The sequence below is a fragment of the Schistocerca nitens genome, chromosome 8 (assembly GCF_023898315.1).
Source record: "Schistocerca nitens isolate TAMUIC-IGC-003100 chromosome 8, iqSchNite1.1, whole genome shotgun sequence".
Lineage (NCBI taxonomy): Eukaryota > Metazoa > Arthropoda > Insecta > Orthoptera > Acrididae > Schistocerca > Schistocerca nitens.
This window is the reverse complement of record NC_064621.1, coordinates 122,882,560-122,896,964: the sequence shown is the minus strand read 5'-3', so window position 1 is coordinate 122,896,964 and position 14,405 is coordinate 122,882,560.

Below are 14,405 nucleotides of genomic sequence, written 5' to 3'. Positions count from 1 at the left end.
TGGAAACTTTCCTCATGTCAGCACTTTGTAGGTGTCGCCACCGGCACCAACCTTGTGTGAATGTTCTGAAAAGGTAATCATTTGCATATCACAGCATCTTCTTCCTGTCGGTTAAATTTCGCGTCTGTAGCACGTCATCTTCATGGTGTAGCAATTTCAATGGCCAGTAGTGTATATTGTATAAGTGTTTAGGATTCATTGGCTTTGCCCTCTAGCGATAATAGGCTGTCTACGAAAACCACTACTAACAGGTCACTGGCGTATGCCATGACCCTATTGGTGTGCAAGTTCTCATCTGTGAGGTGCAAGAGGGACTCAATTATTATATCCCAAAAGATGGGCCTGCAAATTGATCCATGGGAGCATCCCTTTGTAATATTTTTGACTACTTGGTTTCTCATCTGTCACTGTGCTTGTGCAATAATTGAGGATGTGGGTACTTGAAGGTTACGATGTTGACCATCAAAGACTGTCAGAGGTATCTGCAGTGTCCATTAAGACAGCAATAGCACACTTAAGTTGAGTGTGTCCTATGACATGAAAGACTGTATTTACTGCATCTACTGATTTTCCTACTCTGAACATATACTGATGGGGGCCAAGGCCATTGAGTTTTCTGTGTTCCTGTAGGTAGTTACATAGGAACCATTCTTGCACCTTAGCTAATGAGTTTATGAGGCATATAGATATTTAAGACTTAGGTTCTTTACTGATTTTTTGATGAAATAGTATTATCCATTTTCGATGATATAGGCACACAACCGAGCCACAGAGCGTCATTCAGTCCAACGTCAGGTAGTGTGTTATCAGTGATGCTGCCTGTTGTAATGTTTCTACATGGATGTTGTCTGGGCAAAGAGCTTTGTATTTCTTCAGACTGGCAATTTCCAATGCGATGTCATCCCATGAAAATGGCTATGTAACATCATCATTTATGTATTCCCTGTATAGATTACCTCTTAGTCTTTGTTGTGGCATTGTGTTCACTGTGGGGTATTGTCTGTGAGCAGTTTATTAAGCAGAAATTGTGTCATGTTTCTCCACCCTTCAGTCACCATCCATTGTGCTCCTTAATGTGGGCAGAATTAAAAGAGATTTTATCTTTTCAGCCATTATTTTATATGGTTGATCCCAGTTGTTTGTTTGTAATTTCATGGCTAGGTGCGCCTCCCAGTGCTTTCTTCTTGTCTCCTCTAGTTTTTTTCTTGAATAGGTCTTTTGCAACCCTGTAGTCTGGTTTGTCTGTCTCTGGCTGTAATTGCCCTCTAGTGGGGTCTCCTTTTCCATCTTGTTTCCTGTCTGTCTTCAGTACTTTGTTTGCTGCACGTGGTACAGCAACATGTTGCACTGTCTGTAATATCTCAAATAGTTTATGTGCCCTGTGTCAATGCTGCCAGTCGGAGTCTAATTCCCTCTGTATGTGGGTCCTTAATTTATCCCAATCAACTTTATTGAGAGTGAGTCAGTTGTACAAGGCCTGTACAAAAAGTTTCAGAACTCTGTCCTCAAAATTTTTCTGTGCTTACCTTTTACTTATTGCGCATGGTCTCCTTCAAAATACTCTCCTCCACAAACGATACAGTGCTCCCAATGCCATTTCCACTTCCGGAAGCAGTCTTGGTACACCTCTTGCTGGATTGCTCGATTGTGAGAGGTGCCACCTACAAATTCTCTTCTATCTCATCTATCACTGCAAATCTTCATCCTTTCAATGGGGCTTTCAACTGATGGTGCAAGAGCCATGAATTGTCTCACCGCATTTCAGGCCATTTCCTTCTCACATTTTCTTGCAGGTGTCACAACATATCCCTGTAGTACTATCCATTAACACTTTGTCCCTGTCGTATGAAATTATGATGAACTAAACCTTCAAAGTCAAAGAAAACTATCAGCATGGCTTTGACAATTGACTTGACATCATGAGCTTTTTTCGGTCTTGGAGAACCTTTCCCAAACCATGTGAAGATTGAACCTTAGTCTCAATATCATAACCATAGACCCACATTTCACCATCAATTGTGATTCTCTTAAGGAACATCTCGGGGTCTGATTGCGAGGTGAGGGTCTTTCTGGTCTTGACTCATGAGCTGTGGGACGAACCTGGCAGCAACAGAATGCGTTCCAAGATGCTATGTCAGGATTTCATGATGTGATCCAACTGAAATGTCACATTCTGCTGCAATCTCTCTGACAGTCAGTCTTTGATTGGCATGCTCAATTTTGTTGGCATTCCTGACATGAGTGTCTTCAGTATTGTTGAAGGGCATCCTGAATGAGGGTCATCTTTAACTACCATCTGGTGTGTGAGCCATTCATTGAAGGGCATCCTGTATGAGGGTCATCTTTAAATCCTATCTGGTGTGTGAGCCATTTGTAACACCAAGTACGGCTTTAAGTACTCATCACCGTAGGCTTCTTGCATCATTTTGTGTATCTCTGTAAAAGTTTTCTTGAGTTTCATACAAAATTTAATTGCTCCTCTAACTATGCCATCTCAAAATTCGCAAACTGTGTGACACAATGTTCTACTCAATACAGCACTGAACATTGAAACTTCCCGCAGCTACACATTAAACCCAGGCATGTGCAGGGTTGCCAACCCCATTTTGCTGTAACACACTATTGGTGCAAAATTACAAATATGCTGGAATTTCTTGAACAGACCTGTAACGATGTTGTGTTCACTGGTTGTGGCATGTGGTATGACCAGCCAAGTGACGTTCATACTAATGCTGGTGGCATTGGCTAACATGATGTCAATGTTGCTCGTTTTGTGAGCATACCTCACATGTGCATCGTTGGTCTCCTTTATTTGATCCTTCCGTGCCACCTCCCTGTCAATCCAACTGTGGTGAAGCTTCCTGGAATGTTTCTGCAAGTTCTCTCTATTACACTACTAAATAAATAGCCACACTTCTCACAAACAGGGGTATATTTTGCCCAACATTTTCGCTATTACTTTTCACAACACAACTAACAATGCCTACAGTATTACCACTCTCTTGAGTACTTTCAAATGTCCGTACATGTATACTGTAGGACCTGAGAGAAAAACCAGAAGCACAACTACCACTCTTCAATTGTTCATTACGCTCTCGTTGGTGTGTCGTTCACTCCATGGCTCTCGGATTCAGGCACTTGCTGCACCATGGCACAAATGATTCCCGGGTGACCAGTGGTTGTAACACCATTTTTACTGGTCCCTTTCTCACTGACTCCACCACTGCTCCACATTCACTGCATACGAGAAAGGAAAACACACAGTTTACCTTTCCCACTACATGTATTCTTATTCAATATACTCATGAACATCTCTTGTCAATGGCTTTCCAATGGTGTGTTTGGGTGTTTACAAACTCCCGAAACACTAATCTCATTAATAGTTGGTCATATGTCATCAATTCTGTCTTCATTCCAGAGCATTGATTTGGCGTTGGTGTCTGCTGATATTAGTAATCTCTTATTTCTGGTGTAATGAGCTACATCTCCCACCATTTCTGTGCATGGTTTGATGGAGTGCGGAAATTGAGTGTACAGTGATCGTATGACCCAGGTTTGTCCAGCAGTCTACCTCAATTGTGACAAGATGCCTATTAGAGAATTATGTAATCTTAATTATGTTATGTTCCTATTGAGAACAATGACTGCTGCCACGGCACTGAGTCTTTTAGTATTTTCACTGTGTGCAAGTGGAGACAGGTAAGCTAACCACTTTTTAACGTACAGCTCCTGCAAATATAGGACATCAGGTTTGAATTCATTGATGAGCCTCGATAGTTTTGCAGCCACTAGAGTGTTTCTCATTCCATTTAGCTGCAGGATCCTCAGTGCAGTTTTGTGTACGTCAAGCACTTTGTTCCTATTTGTGTGGGAGTAATAGAAGACCCTGCTGTACGCTCTGACTATGCCTTTTTACACTCTGTCAATGTTAAGCTCCTCTTATCTTCATCTCCATGAATGTAGAGGCAGTTCGTGAAGTTCGAGCAAATCTGGTGGTAAGTTTTTGATGTGCATCATCATTCAGACCATTTTTTCTGTCATTGGGAAGCAGACAGTCTCTGTTTGGGTTGGACTGATGGATCAATAATTGGAGCACATTTAGAAACACTTTCCTGTGTTCGACACTGCTTAATTTTAGGATGATTCATATCCCAATGTGCCATCCTCTTTGTTGAGTTGGTTTGCATGCATATGTTGTGTGTGTATGTGTTCTTTTCTTTTTTTTCATCTTGATTATCATGTAGTTCATCACTCCAGTACTATCAATTATTTTTTTTTTTTCACAGTTGAATTTTGTTTGTCTCATATTTGCTTATAGCGTGATTATTTTTGCCACATGCTTTCTTACCATTCAGATTATCATTGTTTAACTTTTCATGTCTGACAAATGCTTTGCCATCACACACGTCACTAACCCTTCTGCAGAGTATACATCTACATCCATTTTGACATAAGCATCAGTTTCATTGTGCATTATCTGTCACGTTATTGGCTATGATGGTTATGTCCAAGTTCAGATACTCCCTACAAACAAAGCTCACTGGTTTAATGTACATTTGGCTTTTTGTGGTATTATATACCTTATATTTGGTCTGCATTTTGTTTGTTGGGATTTGTGGTCGTATTATGTGATGTGGTGTTTTATGCCATGTTGATGGTATCTGATTTTCTGTCAGGACTTCTCTGTTCCCCTAGACTTACTCTGTTGTACTCATTTACCAGCTGTTATCACTGTAGTTCTTATCCTTAACATAACTGTAGTCTGCAGAATAGCCCAATGATATGCTCGCAGGTCATTTCTTAACTGAATGCTATCCTGTTTTATGAATCCTTCATAGCATATGTCTTCTTTAAAGTCTGTAGTTTTGAGGAAGCTAGATAGAATGATCTCTTGAAAGACTAGTGAAGGAATTACGCCGTCTTCAATATTTGGCATTTCTAGACACAGGCCATTCTGGCGGTGCCAGGAGATCACTCATCACCAGCTTCTCATTCTCGTGGAAGTTTATTTGTGTTGCATCCAATGGTGCTTTTTTTTTCTTTTCTGGCAGTCTGACTTTTTATGTTCTTCTTTCCCACAGCTGGCATAAACTATTTGCTTTCTTGGGCAGTGTTTTGTGGTGTGGTCAAGATCACAGCACTTGAAGCAGTAGGGTCTGGCTGTAAAGCGTTTGACATATAGTCATTGGAAACCAAGGGCAATCCTGCCTTGACCAAGTAGAAAGGTCTCACATGAGGGCTGACTTAGACTATGTTCTTTGAAAATCCTTTTCCCTTTGGGGCAGTCTTGAATCTCAATTTGTCTTTTTGTGCATATTGATGTCTATTGCGTATGCGTATTGTGTGTCAATATTATGAAAAGGATAATTGCTACCAGGGGCAGTGGCAAGGGGGGGGGGGGGGAGTCTATGGGGCCTATAACCCCCCCCCCCCCCCCCCCCCCCGCCACCCCCACCCCCACCCCCCACTGGAATATCATATTATGCTGGATAAAATTACTTCAGAAATCAGCGAATAAATGACTCTAACAGATTCAATCTCTTTTTTTTTTAATATAATTATGTAGCAATATAGGTTGCAATGTATTTCAAACACATTTTAACAAAAGAATAATAGTGGCAAATAACTTACAATCCAAACCAATAAATATCATTTAACTTACAATGGTTGTCTTATTATTTATTAATACACATTTTTTACCCTGAACTCCAATACAGTTACTAAAAACTACTTAGCAACATCAAAACAGGCCTTCATCAGAATGAGACAATGTATGGATGCACGCACGTGCATTCACACACACACACACACACACACACACACACACACACACACACACACACACACACAGTCACTCACTCACGAACGAAAACACAACACACACACACGAACATAGTCTCTTGCTGCAAACGTGAAGGACAGTCTTTTTGGTTTGCCTGTCTATGAGTCAGTGTCTCCGGTGAGTAGCAACTATCCTTTTCATAATATTGTCATTATTCCATCCTGGATTTTCCATTGTTTCCATTGTTGTGGAGTGTGTGTGTCTGGAACATTATGAATTGTTATAAGTGGCCAGCATTTATATTTGTTTCACATTTTATGTCTTTCAGCTGGTTAGCTTTCTCTTGTAGTTACCAGCAATATTCCTGGATTTTGATTTCAATGATCACCACTGTTGGGGGGGGGGGGGGGGGGGGGTGCGCACTGCTTTCACTTTCTGTTTTTCTTTGCACAGGCTGATATTTAACTCAAAGGTTAAAGAGTTCCCTTAATGTAACACATACTCATTAATACATATAATATTCATTTGCACATCCAGTTCCTTTATGCCATTATGCTGAATGTTCGATGTAAAATTTTTCATTATATTTCCTTTTGTAAATCGTTGTGCAGTTGAATCCCTTCAGTATTTTATAGTTCATTTGACTGAATACTGCCATCACTAATGCTACTCTTATGCTTTTACATTTACATTATTTTGCCAAAGGAAAATTCATCCAAGAAACTATTCAATTACAAGACAAAACTATCGGCCACCGCTTGCCTTCAATAAGTAAAATGTGGAGTACTGTCGAAAGACACAGCTTATGTTTGTACTGTTGTTGTTGTGGTCTTCAGCCTGAAGACTGGTTTGATGCAGCTCTCCATTCTAATCTATTCTGTGAAAGCCTCGTCATCTCTGAGTAACTACTGCAACCTACATCCTTCTGAACCTGCTTACTGTGTTCATCTCTTCGTCTCACTCTCTGATTTTTACCCCCCACACTTCCCTCCAGTACTAAATTGGTGATCCCTTGATGTCTCACAATATGTCCCACCAACCAATTCCTTCTTCTAGTCAGCTTATGCCACAAATTTCTTTTCTCCCCAAACCCATTCAGGACCTCCTCACTAGCCATGTGATCTACCCATATAACCTTCAGCTGTCTTCTGTAACATTACATTTCAAAAGCTCCTGTTCTCTTCTTGTCTAAACTGTTTACCGTCTGTCTTTCACTTCTACACGTGGCTACACTCCATACAAATACTTCCAGAAAAGGATTCCTGACACTTAAAACTATATTCACAGTTAACAGATTTCTCTTCTTCAGAAATACTTTTCTTGCCATTGCCAGTTGTAAAAGGACATCATCCTCTATCATCCCTTTTCCTTAACAGAAGTAGTTGATACCAGAAATTTTTTTTTTTTCCCCCGAATTTTGCTCATGCCAAAACATCTGAAATTGCGAAATATTTGGCACACTTAAAATTTATATTATTAATTACACAATCTAGCACAGTTCATTATATTTATTTCTGGATTCATTTATAAAATAATATTAAACTAGTACAAATTCATTTGTCAAGAAAGATTATAAACCCTTTGGAATACTGTTATACCGCAGAGTGGGCATGCCTCTGATGTGATCTGACGTGTTTTTGTATTTTAGACAAACAATGTAATTTCAGCTTTGTTAATATGAAAATTCAAAAGCCAGTGTGATACATTAAAATGTGATGCAAATGAACATTGGAAAAACAAAAATTCTTCACAGATATTCCTCAAATTTATTTAGATCAATTGGACCATGAGAAGCCAAAATATGCAAATTTCAGCTTCAAGAATCAGATGCCTAGACATGAAAAACTGGAGCCAACTGCATGAGAAAAGAAGATAAGTAAAAAGTTTATTGTAAATCTTACTCCTCTTGAATATTATTAAAAGACTTAACCATAAAGACAGTTGTGACAACAAAAGAGGGAGGGGTAGGTTACACAGTCTACATTTTATATCCTCTCTACTTTGACCATAATCAGTCATTTTGCTGCCCAAATAGCAAAACTCATATACCGGGTGATCAAAAAGTCAGTATAAATTTGAAAACTGAATAAATCACGGAATAATGTAGATAGAGAGGTACAAATTGACACACAGGCTTGGAATGACATGGGGTTTTATTAGAACCAAAAAAATACAAACATTCAAAAATGTCCGACAGATGGCGCTTCATCTGATCAGAATATCAATAATTAGCACAACAAAGTAAGACAAAGCAAAGGTGATGTTCTTTACAGGAAATGCTCAATATGTCCACCATCACTCCTCAACAATACCTGTAGTCAAGGAATAATGTTGTGAACAGCACTGTAAAGCATGTCTGGAGTTATGGTGAGGCATTGGCGTCGGATGTTGTCTTGCAGCAATCCTAGATATGTCGGTTGATCACGATACACTTGCGACTTCAGGTAACCCTAAAGCCAATAATCGCACAGACTGAGGTCTGGGGACCCGGGAGGCCAAGCATGATGAAAGAGGCGGCTGAGCACACGATCATCACTAAACGACGTGCGCGAGAGATCATTCACGTGTCTAGCAATATGGGGTGGAGCGCCATCCTGCATAAACATCGTACATTCCAGCAGATGTTTGTCAGCCAGGCTCAGATGATGCGATTCTGTAACATATCGGTGTACCTCTCACCCGTCACGGTAGCAGTTACTGACGTTTTGCTGTCCAACGCCATCTGTCGGACATTTTGTGAACTTTTTTTCTTTTTTTTTTTTTGGTTCTAATAAAACCCCATGTCATTCCAAGCATGTGTGTCAATTTTTATTTTTACCTCTCTATTTACATTATTCCGTGTTATGAAGTTTTCAAATTTATACTGACTTTTTGATCACCCGGTACTACTTTAAGTGTCTCATTTCCTAATCTAACTCCCTCAGCATCACCTGATTTAATTTGACAACATTCGATTATCCTCATTTTGCTTTTGTTGGTGCTCATTTTATATCCTCCTTTCATGATACTGTCAAGTTCATTCAACTGCTTTTCAAAATCTTCTGTTGTCCCTGATGGAATTACAATGTCATCGGCAAACATCAGTTTTTATTTTTTCTCTCCGGTCTTTATAACCTACTCTAACATACAGAGCAAATAACATCATGGGTAGGCTACAGTCCTGTCTCACACCCTTCTCAACCACTGCTTTCCTTTCCTGTCCCTCAACTCTTATGACTGCCTTCTGGTTTTTCATTAATGTCATGCAGAGTAATGATCCAAACAGTAAAGGTGAGTTACCTGTAAGCCCAGAGAATAAGGGTGAATTATTATTATTATTATTATTATTATTATTATTTTACCATCACTCATTACATGAATCCAAATGTTGATTTACAAAGTACAGTTGTTAACAACCAAAGTACATTAGATAGCAACTAAAATAGCACACCTGCCGCAATACTTCAGAAACTTGATAGCTTGAGCACCGAAATAAAAAATATAAACACCAAACACCAAGTTTTGTGCAGACATTAGATCAGATTTGATTTACTTTCATTCCAATTGATCCGTAATGAGGATGTAGAACATGTCAGAAAAACAATAATACATGACAAATATTTACAGCTCAAACAAATAAGCTAATGTACCATTCCACAGGCCCAAGTGGAATGATCGCCATTTTTTTAATGAACACTATATGAAAGAATCATTTTACAAACACTAATGCACTGAATTTAAAATAAAAAAAATTAAAATTAAAATTAAAATTTAAAATAAAAAAAGGTAATAAACATGTAATATAACTACTATAATACTTATTTACAATGAACACATTACTGCACTGAAATGGTGCAGAAGTTAGATTGTACTTTTACACACACACACACACACACACACACACACACACACACACACACACACACACACAAAAAATCTGTTGGTTCTACTGAGAAATTCATCAATGGAGTAGAAGGAGTTGGCCACCAATAAATCCTTTAGGCTTCTCTTAAACTGAATCTCATTGGTTGTTGAGCTTTTTATGGCTGCTGGCAAGTTTTTGAAAATGTGTATTCCTGAATAATTCACACCTTTTTGTACAAGAGTGAATGACTTTAAATCCTTGTGAATCAGTCTGTGCCAAAAGGAAAGAGACAAAATTAATGAAAATTTATGTGATGTAATTTCAAAAGCTGAAGCAGTTACTTGGGACAAAACACCAATTTACGAACAGACATAAAAACAAAATTTGACAGTTTGTCACAAAACCTCAACATAGTCACACAAGACATAAACAACATAAAACAAGAGCAAAAACAAGTTTTAAAAGATTTTCAGGATACAGTCACACAACAGATCAGTGATTTGACAAAGAATTTTTGCGAGGAAATGAATGTAAAATTTACAGACATGGAAAAACAGCTAAAGCGAGATGTACTTTCCGAAGTAAACAATGACATTACGGAAATAAATCAGAAATTAGACACTTTTAACAAGCATAATGATACAGTAGAGCAACAAATAAAAGCGATTAAAGACATACACAAAACTTGGAAGCTATACACACACAGTTAACTTCCACAGTAAAGAACATCTCTACCGTAGTGAAAAAACTGCATAAGACAAACTGCCTATTTGCTTATGTCTTGGGTTCTTCTGATGATTTTACTGACGTTTCGCCAGCACGAGTGGCTGGCATTGTCAAAGCTTCACCCTCCATTGCCAGTGGTGAACTGGAGCCGAGCTCACGGCCGCAGACTATATGTACCTGGTGCGCCAACGTCCGAGGTCTTCTCCACAGTCATTTCCGGTGCGGTTCTTTTCTTGCTACCTGCGACGGTCGTTCACTGCAGTTAGGGAAGCCAGAATCTGTTTACCTTAAGGCTTTCCTCTATCTTGTTGAAGCTGTTCCCGTGTTTGTGTATTTCTACAACTTCTCTAAACAAGCGGGTGTGATAGTGCTTCTCTACAGCCAAACAGCCAGAACTTCCATGTCGGAGAATTTTATTACATGGTCAGTCTCACTCGCGCTCCTACAAAACTGCATAAGGATTACGAAAATATACCAATAGCTATTGATGAACTCACTTTAAAAGTAGTATCACTTGAAATCCGATCAGTCTGTGCCAAAAAGGAAAGAGACAAAATTAATGAAAATTTATCTGATGTAATTTCAAAAGCTGAAGCAGGTACTTGGGACAAAACCAGTACCGCAGTGGAAAAGGTAGTGAAAGAGCAAGTAAAAATTTTAGGACATATCGCATCAGAACAGGGTGTATTAACGGACCCAAAGAAACTAGATGCCATACGTAATTGCCCACCCCGAAGAAACAAAAAACAATTGAAAGCATATCTAGGACTAACCTCCTTTTTTCAAAAATTTGTATCACAACAGCTTATGAAAAGCAATGCCCTACTTACCCTATTGAGAAAGAATAAACCTTGGCTATGGGATGAGAGATGCCAGGAGGACTTTACCAAAATTAAAAATGAATTAATATCAGCAAACATTTTGAGTCATACTGCTATGTCTAAGGACTTCTGTTTAAGCTGGGTGCATGTTTGTTTCAGATACAAGAAGAAGAAGGAAAAACAGTACTCAAAGTCATCAGCTTTGCCAGCAGAACTTTATCAGAGACAGAGAGATCATATTCCGCATCAGAACTGGACAGTTTAGCACAATTTGGGCGTTTAAGAAATTCGAGTATTTTCTTTGGGGTAAAAACACTAAGGTCTATTTTGACCACCAATCATTATCTTTTCTCTTAACATGTAAACTCTTACACCGAAGACTAACGAGGTGGTGTTTGTACCTGCAGGAATTCAATTTTGAAATAATATACATAGTAGGCAGTCATAATATTAGATAAACCAAACTGATGAATGGGAATCACCCGTGCCAAAATTACCTACTAAAGAGTTAACTTTAAAGGATAAAATCAAACAAACAGTAATTACACTAGAGAATAGAGCAGAATACTGAAAGAGGATATACAACAAAAGTTAAAACGAGTTACACATTTTATTGAAGGGCAACGAGTCCTCTTGAGAACACATCCCAAATGGACAAAGGTCGGTAAGCTAAATAAAAAATGGCAGTTATAAACTCAGGGCCCTATATTAGTGCAAAAGTACCCTATCCTGGAACTTATAGGTTGGTATATGAAAGAGCAGGGAGAGACAAAGATCTCTACCCTCTCAAAGACTTAAAGGCTTTTCGCGAGTAGTGACACAGTATCACGGCGGTTTTTTTGGGTCATAAAATATAAGTAATGTCATAGTTTTTTTTTATTATTACTATAGCGATTGTTCCCCTTTAGGAGAGCGATTGAACTGGAATTCATAATTTCATCTCCAGGCTTTTTTCTTCTTTGCTTCACAAAATCTCTTCATCCTCTCGGAATGTTTCTTCTTCCGTTCTTCTGTCCATTTATTTTACCAGGCGAGCGCGATGTTTTTTCCTCGAATTTCACATTTGCGATCTTATTACGGCACTCATTGCGGTCTTACAGATTTTTATGTTGATCTGCTGCATATCCCTCTGGACCTCTCTCCGCCATTCTATGCCGCATTTACTCTTTGTTATAATATTAAAAAGTTTCCTTGCTGTTTTTGGGGTCTTCCATCCTGTAGAGATGTGTATAAAATAGTCTTATAAGTAAATGTCATAGTTTCACAAGTAAACATTTTTATTATGTGTATTTTTAAAGGAAATGTGTATAAACTCAATTAATTTTCTTGCTTTGTAGGCAAAGACAAACATTTGACTAGAAGGAAGTGTAAAAAGCAGCTTCACGCAAAGCGAAATGCAAACTGGAGCAGCGTACAACTCAACTGTGTGCACTCAACAATGGACGCTTACGTCAGTACTAGGGAAGAGACATTGACCTTGCACATGCGCAACAGGCTAACTCGTGGCACATCCAAATAGAAAGGCGAAACTACAGAAGTGTCAAATCCAATTTCAAAATAAACAATAACACGTAACAATTATATTTCCTATTAGGGAACGAAAGAATATAATGTTACATTTATATCAACATGCGAAGTTGCGTCAGTACTAAGATGCATACATTGTAGCTAGAATTAAAAGAAATCATTACAACGGAACATACAGGACGTGTTAGCTATCAAAATGATAAGATACTGTAGGAGATGTCAAAGTAACTTCATTTGCAGTAAATGAATAAAAGGGAATATGAAAATATGAAAAACGTCTACGAACGAATGTGATGAACGAGTATATGCGTGGCCTGTGAGCTACGAAACACAAATAGTTTTTGAGTTAGATATAAGTTTTTTATATTGCAGTGACCAGTGCTTCGACACGGCACAGAAGGAGAGATTTACGACGGGTGTTATAGGTACCAAATGAGAAAAACGGGCCGCACCTCAAAGAAATGATTTAGTTATTAGCATGTCAATGTGTATATTTTGGTCATCAGACAAATGAAGAATAAGAATGTACATCGTCACTAGTGATGGGCTAAACTGCGATTTTCCGATATCGGTGATTTCTGTGAATGCTACTTTTCAGTATCTGTTATTCTTAACTGTGATTTGTCGCAGTTAAGAGTCGTAGTTAAGGAACCTAGGTCGTGTATCCCTCCGCCAGTGCTACTTCTGCGATTTCTGCTACTTACCACCTTATGAAAAAGTTTCATCTCTCCACACAGAAAATTGCATCTCAACAAACCTGTCATTGGTAAGTATGTTTTACGTTTGTTCTTCCGTTGGCTTTAATTTTGTATTGAAGAAAAAACTGTGAAAATATTAATAGTGTAATTAATATGTAAGTAGCCATACAGTAGCGTAATAGTTCGTGTTTATAAAATGAATTCTACCATATTGTTATGTTCACAGGTACGCGAACTACATTTTAGTCACTCAGTAAAGTGATAACTCAAAATATCATTGTCAACAGATCTGGAGAAATTGCCACTGCGTCTTTAGACCGTTTTCGTCACGGAGAAATTGCCACTGCGTCTTTAGACCGTTTTCGTTGCGACTTGCCTTTGAAATCGCAGAAAGCAGTGCTAAATTCGACCAATAGATGGCTCACGTCTTTGAATGTGAAATACTACTTGCGACTGCTAACTGTGACTGAAATCGCAGTTAGATTCTGTAAAGTTGTTATTGTGATTCTGCGACTTCTCAGTCACTGTGATTTCTAACAGATACGCGATTTCCTGCCCACCACTAATCGTCACTGTGCAACTACAAAACATTTACCCGTACCTATTGACTATAAAGTACACACTAACACAGAGGCATGTGAGCTCAAATAAAACTAATCAATTCATATCGTGTCACATGTGAATATAAACGACGACATATCTACATAATTGTAAAGAAGTAAGCATGAGATAATGCAAAAACTTTTGCGTTACGAACACAAAGCTACACGTAAACAATTATGAGTAATACAATGGTATATAGTACATGAGTCGTTAATACGTTCGGTTCCATGAAAACGGAGTTCCCTGACAAGTTATTTAAGAAAGGACGAATAGCATTTCCTTAGTAATCCATAAACCAGTAGAATAGCATTCCTTATATCCTCCCCAACGCCGGAGGCGGCGCCAAAGCGTAGTTAAGCCAGAAAGACATAATGTAGAATCCTGATGTAGGCTAAATGTTTTTC